This window comes from Berghia stephanieae, chromosome 3, assembly GCF_034508935.2.
Source record: "Berghia stephanieae isolate SIO BIC M18660-M18661 chromosome 3, UCSD_Bste_1.3, whole genome shotgun sequence".
NCBI classification, from domain to species: Eukaryota; Metazoa; Mollusca; class Gastropoda; order Nudibranchia; family Aeolidiidae; genus Berghia; species Berghia stephanieae.
The window spans coordinates 78,758,009-78,766,321 of NC_088362.1; the positions used below are offsets into that span (position 1 = coordinate 78,758,009).

At 36.4% G+C, this 8,313-nt stretch overlaps 1 long non-coding RNA gene across 1 annotated transcript in view; it reads left to right on the forward strand.

Annotated features, from left to right (window-relative positions):
• Nucleotides 1-3,541, forward strand: part of LOC144969654 (uncharacterized) — a 3,830-nt gene extending 289 nt beyond the window's left edge. Inside the window, exons 2-3 of the long non-coding RNA XR_013644795.1 lie at nucleotides 1,221-1,259; nucleotides 3,463-3,541. This is a non-coding gene — a long non-coding RNA (uncharacterized LOC144969654). The remainder of the gene's footprint in view (nucleotides 1-1,220; nucleotides 1,260-3,462) is intronic.
• Nucleotides 3,542-8,313: the final 4,772 nt, after the last annotated feature.

Below are 8,313 nucleotides of genomic sequence, written 5' to 3' on the forward strand. Positions count from 1 at the left end.
CCCTGTATGGCTTTGGTCTCATCAGTCTTGTTGAGAGCAGCGACGGGTGTGAGTCAGCAGACCAATCCTTGCATGGGGCAGTCTCTACCGCAGGTGTTGCACACGTAGTTTGACTGTGCCTCTTTCCTCCTTGCTCTCCTCTCCTCAAACTTCTTCTTTTTTCTCTCCTCACCTCTCTTGACTTCCTCCATCACTGCATATATCCATATCTGTAAATAATATTTACTGGATATTACGCTGTATGAAAGCTCAAGTTCTTTTCACCCTCTTCTCTCCTCATTTTGCTCTCCTAGACTTTCTTCTCTCCTGTTCTCAGCCACTGCACACATATGCTCAATACAAAGAGTAAGCAAAGGAATATTTATTGACTGTACCCATTCATCGTTGTCTTAGTCGGAATATGTTTTCAGTGTATTCTTTTCTTTTAATTATAAGCTTATAACAATCGGACATAGATATATTTCTTTTTCATTCTCAAAATAAAACATGTAAACATAACATCCAAACTTCTAAAATACCACAAATTTAGTTTTGAACCTATAAAATCACACCGATATAATACCGTTTAGATATTCTAATCTGTCATCATTGTTTTAGTCCGAATTGCGTCAGTATTCTCCTTTTTATAAGATTTTCACAATAAGACATATAACATATTATTTATTTTTCATTGTCTCAATAAAACATGTAAACACAACATCCAAACTTCTATAATATCATAAATTTGGTTTTGAACATATAAAGTTGCACTGACAATACCGTTTTGAGGCAATAAGTCACAAATTATTGGTTCACCTCATGTCTTGTGTAAAAGTAAGCTTTAGTTCACCTGCCCAGCCTTGCCCAGTATATGCGTTTTGAATGTCGTAAAACTGAGTGACTCCGTATAGTTTTTTTTTTTTTGTTTTGTTTTTTTTTTTTGGGGGGGGGGGGGGCGACTTGGTATTTGTAACTTTCTATTGGCTCTTACACCAAAACTGGTAACCGCCCTGTAGAATTATGTGACACAGGCCAAGATTTTCCAAAGCAAAACAAACAAAAAACAAAACAGAACAATAAGAAACCATCAAAGAGCTTTTTGGGTGTCATTCAATTTTACGACATTCAGCACACCAGGCATGTGCACGGCTGGGCGGGTACACTCTTTAGTTACATTTATCATGTGCCATGGTTGCTTACTTAATGACACCTAATATTATAATGATTGTGTTTTTCGACAGTGACTGAGAACATTCTCTCTGGTGAGGAGACTACAGCAGGTAAAGAAATATAATATTCTTGAACTCTAGAGTTTGTAATTTCGAACGATTTCCTAACCACGGTGCGACTTTAGGAAACTGGATAGTTCAAAATTTCAAACTCAAGAGTTCAAGAACTCATTTATTAGAACCTTGCAATTGCACTTTGAGTATCCTTAATTTGTGCTATGTTTTTTTTAACCCGACAACTTCACCTTCAGAATAATTGCTTATGCAATCAAAACACCATTAGGTGTCAATATCTATTTTTAGTAAAAACCCAGATGGGTGTGGATATGAATATCTCCAATCCCCCTCCCCCCCCCCCCCCCCCCCGCCCCTTACGTTTAAAAAAAAAAGAATATATGGATTCTTCATTAGTCTATTCCTAAAGTTACAATAAAATCGAATTTTTCATCTATCTAGCTAGACGTCTATCATCTACCCATAAAGAGTATGATAAAGGATTTTTTTTGGTGCGAAATGACATTTAATATCTCTCATCTCATGTAGTTCCATATCTGAAGCAGACGTCGGAGGTCATCTTCCGCCAAGCTGATCTATCTCTTGCCAATTCTATTAAAGCAGCGCCACCTTTCTCAGCTTCATCTGTCCAAGTTCTTATCCCTTTCAAATACGTTATTCTTTGTCTTCCTCTTATTCTTTTTCCATTCATCTTTCCAGTCAAGGCGAGTACTTCCAAACCAGGGTGGCGGATAATGTGTCCTAAAAATTCCATTTGGCGTTTGATGATTTTTGTTATCAGTGATCTTTTTCTGTTTGCCATTTCTAAAATTTCTTCATTTCTTTTCCTTTCCATCCATGACACCCTCATCATTCTTCTGTAAAACCACATTTCCACTGCCTCCAGTCTTTTAACCATGGTCTTGTTTATGGTCCAGCTCTCACAACCATATAGCAGCACAGACAGTACATAGCAATCCAGGACTTTGATTTTTGTTTTCATGCTAATATTCCTGTTTTTCATAATTGTATGCAGCTGGTTGAATGCATTCTTCGCCATACCTATTCTTTTCTTTATTTCACAATCTGATTTTCCATTGGATGTTACATTGAAGCCTAAATATTTGAAACATTCAACTTGTTGTATTGTTTGTCCTCTGCTTGTTATTACACAGGCTGGTGGGTTATTATTTTTAGATACCGTCATACATTCTGTTTTAGATATATTCAGTTCCAGTCCCATATTTTCACTACTCCTGACTACAACATCCAGTAATTCTTGTAGTTCATGTTCAGATTCTGCCAGTAGAACCGTATCATCTGCATACCTCAGATTTGTTACATTCTTTCCTCCAATACACACCCCCTTCTTATGTTCGATATCTCTTAATATCATTTCACTATAGAGGTTGAATAAATCTGGAGACAAAACACACCCCTGCCTAACTCCTGACAGGAGGCCTGTCATTTAACATATTAGTGAACAATGTACGAGAGATAGGTCGGTCACAAGTTGCAGTGCAATTATAGCGAGATGCCCAACAAGCGTTATAGAAGCCAATCAAATGATAATCTTAGACTTTCATACACCATAGACTTTCACACACAAATACTTACAACGGCCCTGTCTCACAGTAGATAATATGGAAAATCTGAGGTTTCCCTCATAGGCCAACGGCCAAGACCCGAATACAAGGATAGAGGAGGAGATTAAAGGCAATTAATTATCCAAAGATAAATGTAGAGATGATGAAATGCTCAATCCGATATCATTAATTCAACATTCAACCGAGATATATGGAGGATTTTGGACCCATCGATATCTGCCATGGACATGATGATGATGATGATGATGATGATGATGATGATGATGATGATGATGATGATGATGATGATGACGTTTCACGATCACTGTTATTATTATTAATAAAAATCAGCCAAAGATGTCAATATAAACAAGATAAGAAATGAAAACAAATTGATTATTTTATGTTTATGTTAGTTTTATAAGAAAGTGTGTTAAAGTGTATGTTTTCTCGCTGTGTATGTGTGTGTGTGTGTGTGTGTGTGTCTGTGTGTGTGTGTGTGATTGTATGTGTGGTTAGTTTGTGTTCTTGTACGTGTTGCTTTTTCTCAAATATTACATTCAAACATAAGAACTTGTTTATTCATTCTTATACTTCGCGTTTGTAAAGCCAATTTCCTTATCGATGGATACAGTGTATTTATCTATATCATATTTATTCCTATAATTGTTAAGCTGGTGACATGAGCGCTGAGAGCGGCGGAAGTAGTAGAAAGAGAGAGATCTCCGTGGCTAAATGGAAACGATTTGGAGGGTAAGATATTTTGTTGTTATTTAGTTATGTAAATGTTGCTGCTCGAAGCTCGAAGAAATAAATAATAATGTGAAATTGAATATAAGCTTCAATTTAATTACAAAAACAGATCAAATCAGATCAACCGATGTTTTGTTTATTCATCTTAACTACGCCACTACCACATTATCTCATTCATCTGTGGTATTTCATTCATCCTGTTTTGTTGATAAAGGGGAAATCCGGAACGTTAATTTGATCTGTTTTTTTGTAAATAAATTGAAGCTTACATTCAATTTCACATTATTATTGGTTATTTAGTTAGAGAATCAAGTTTAGTATTAACCCATCCTCCCTCCCTTTCCCTCGATAAAGTAAACGACAGAGTGTCAACATCCACAAACATAACCAATCCACAACAGTAGCCGAGTGGCAAAGCACTCGCCTCTCCCAGTATTGGTATCAAATCCGGGTACAAACCCCCCCCCCCCCCCCCTATCACATCAATGAATGGGTAGCTGGTTTTGTTAGATCTAACGGAAAGTATTTTGCGATAGACTAAGGTCCTATCAAAAGGGTAGCAAATAATTGTCATCGTCTGTTTAGCGCCTTTACAAAGGTTACCCGCCGCCTCTAATCAGCATTATACCGGAGTGAAGTTAATTTGGATAATTGAATTTAAAGTGAAATCTGTAAGAATTACAAAAAATATAAGACCGCAGTGGTTTATGAAATAGTTTTATTCTTTAAAATGTAGCATTTGATTCAAATACAATGTCATATTTTTATCATAATTACGATCAGGTCTAATAACTGAACGTAATTATGAGTCTCATTTAACATTATTGAAATGAGTTCTATTTTCTCTTGGTTCAAGAGTATTTCTATTAAGATATAAGACCATAGTGATTTAGCTTGTCAGACTTCTAAATAGGAACATATCGTTTAACATATCGATGTTAACTTTGGCTTTTTTAGACATTATGGTCTTGTGTATGTCACTCATATTCTGAACTGTAGTCCCAGTCTGAGCGGCGCAAAGTTGAGTCTTTTGAAAAGATTCTTTACTTACATTCTAGCACCGCAGTCAGGTGTAAAATGAGTACCCGATAACAGTGTTATTATGTCTGTGGAAAAAATTGTAATAGTCTTGAAGCGTCATGACTTGTACTATGTGTTAAGTGTTTTTTGTGACTTGTGACCCATCGTAAAGCGCTTTGAATATATTTAGATGAATTCGCTCCATCAATTGAAAGCATTTGGGTAAATGTGTCACCAGTTTTGTACTCTAAGTTAACCGTACCAACACACAAAAAAAACTGGTTGTAACCTTTAATGGTTATAGTCTGATTGATATAATGTTTTGTGAGAAGTATTCACCAACTCGCGGAATAAAACCAATAACATAGTGCTGACTGACGTCATCTTCATTCATTATATACACAAAGTCTCGGTATTTAATTTAAACATCAACAATTTTGTTAAATCAGAGTTTTTAAAAAGTATTTTACATCACATTGCATCTTCTATTTCGTTGAAGAAAACCGTTATTCAGCAAATCTTCAAATGAATACATAAAATTAAAATAATGACTTTTTGAACATCGCGTATGTTATAAAAGGTCGAGTTTTTCATGAGAACAATGTGAACATGTACGTGGTTTTTCTTTTGATATAAAATATTGAATTGATTTTTATTTCAGAACTACCATCCAAGAGTTGAGGAAACAGCTCAACACGTTGAGACAAAAACTGAGGGATTGTCAAGAGATTTTGGATTAGGCTATCCTTACTTCGTGTCCTACATCAAATGGCTGAATGAGTCACACTTGGAGGTGTGAAGACCATACGACACTACTACTACTTCGTGTCCTGAATTGTGTCAATGAAATAAATAGTCTACATTAACTTAGAGATGCTCTTGTTGTGTTAATATTTTTATTATTATCTAAGTGTCAACACCTCAAGAATTGTCGTCTAACTGGATTTAAAAACTTGGGAGCAGGCACTGACGCAAGATGAAATTCTGAAAGTGTCTGACAAAACAAACGTTAAAGTAATATTACGCTTCCAAAAGCTGTTACTGTAAAAATTAATAAACAAAAATCAATAAAACAGCCTTTAAAAAGAACAAAATACTGAACACGGAACGTTCCGGGCTCAAAACCCTTCTTCGGGTTAAAACAAAAAATAATAAAAACATAAATACATTGCTGCAAACTAGACAGACCTTCTAGAAAAAAAATATCCTTAATACAGGATGCCATCAAAAAGCCCTTGGTAATTATCTTAGCTATGTATATATATATATATATATATATATTTTTTTTTTTTATATTTGCTATTTAATCAAAGAAGTATGATATTATCTTTTTCGAAATGTAAAAATATTGGCAACATTATGTTTTATGAAAAACATAAAATAAAGATACTGATAGTATCACAATGTGTCTCTATTCTGACATGGTAGTCATCGACTTTGATGTCGATTCTGAAAAAACACGCATTAAAATTTTTTGATAAAAAAGAGAAATCCTTCAAATATTGATCGGTTAATAGGTGCCTCATCTTGTCAAAAACTGCCACGAAGTTTGAGTGACCGGAACACGGTGATTATGTGCTTCCTGAATTGAGTATTAAATTGTTAGTATTTTATTGTACACAAAAGTACACTAGAATAGAACACGACAGTTGCTGTGCTGGGCTGACGGCTAATCCAAACGTAAAGTCGACCAAATCGAATGCTATACCAAAAGACCACGAAGCCACTTTATTCTAAACATTTAACCAGCTATTCTTCTCCAAGCCACCCAAACCAATCAGAAAAGATAACGGTATGCTTGCAATAGATAATCAAAGCTTTATTGAATCACATTACCTGACGATCCGTAGGAAGTGAAAAGAAGTTACAGCTCCAATATTAACCATATAAACTTCCCCTTGTCTTTCCCCAAGTGAAATTTTTCTTTTGATCCTATCTCGATGAAGTCTGAGATAACCCATGCATCTGCTACAGTGCATTGCAGTGTCAGAAATAAGTGATTGAAGCTTATATTTCTTGCCCAAAGAAAAAAATAAGATACCGAAATGGGGCTTGAACCCGTGTCTTTCGGTGGATATGCATTGTCTTATATACACGGACATCTTGCATCCAGTGTATTACAACTGTAAGTATGTATAATTGATAAGTACAACAATGGTAGAGACCCTCAACATAGACTTACGGTCGTCAGTCATCTTGGCAGTGTGTCCCTATAGAACATTCAAATGGTGATTGCGTTTATACCCGAGACTAAAATGATTTTACCGAGACAAGAAACTTAACAGCTCCTTCTGTGTGTGTCAAGTAGTTAAACATAGCCGTAGCCGTCCGTACGCATCAATTGTACAAATAAATTAAACTGTGTGTAAACTTAAAAGTAAGTCTATTAAGTTTAAGTCCGTTTAGGCCTGTTAGAGAGAATCTAGTGAGAAGTAATCACGCAACTGAAGATATAAAGCTGCGAACATCTAAGCAGAATTTAAGATTTAAGTTACTATAATATTTCAAATAAACATTAATGTTATAGGATGTTTACCGACTTGGCCTGACCTAAATTCGCATCGTATGTTATCAAAACTCTTTTCCCACTCCTGAAATTTCTTGTCTTTGTATTTCAGTCTCGTGTATACTATTGACCATATGTTGAACCGTGTCAAATAGTAATATGTAGTATAGGGCGGTGTGTTCTTTGGAACTTGGGCAATGTGATACAGCGATATGAGCTTTGCTTCGTAACGTGACGTTACGGAGTTGGATTACCGACATGCTGTTTGGCCTTGAGCAAGCCCCCTCGTCTAAGCTCCCTAACCGGAACCCCATTGCATTGCTTTGGGTTGAAGTTGTCCGAGTTTGTGGTTTAGAATGGTAAATCCCTGGTTCAAATTTTGCTACGGGCGACAAAGTTGAGTACTTGAAAAGACTCTTTACTCACAATCTTTCACCGCACTCAGGTGTAGATCTATAGAATGAGTTGCTGGCCGGTGACAGCGTGGCTCTGCAGCAACAAATTGTTTAGTTTTCCTATTGGCTGTATAAAAGCTCACTAGATATTTTATGCCACTAAAGAACCAGGATCGTAAAATGAAGCAAAATAATCACGCTCAAAGGGACCGAGGTCGATCCTGGTACAGTGCGGCTATGTGGTCTAATGGTATGACACTCGATTTCGGATCGGACGGTCCTGAGTTCGAGCGTTGCTCGGCGCATAGTTGAGTCCTTGGATAAGGCTCTTTACTCACATTCTCTCAACGTACTCAGGTGTAAAACCTGACCGTTAAAAGCGTTGTCTCTGTCCGTAAAAAAATGTAATATCGGCTGACAAGCGTCATGTCACGTTCTACATGTTGAATGTTGCTGTTGGTAAGGGACCCCTTGTAAAGCGCTTTGAGCACATTAAGTGGATATAGCGCTATATAAAAAGCTCAAGTTGAGATTTTCTTTCTGACCCTCACCCCCAAATAACGATTGGGTAGTTTGTTAGATCTGGCGGAAAAAAAAAACAACTTTGCTACAGACCAGCGATCTATCAAAAGGATAGCATGCAATTGCTACTGTTTGTTTCACGCTATAGAAGCCGGGATAAACTCCGGCTCCATGGACCTAACGGCTTTGAATGACTACTTTTATTTTATTAACCTTTAAATCCAACAATCTCATGGTTAATGACTGACGAGTTTCCCACTTTGACGGATGATTTAGTCAATTTGATACCTTTTCATTGACATCGAGTACCATAAAGGTATGATAATACA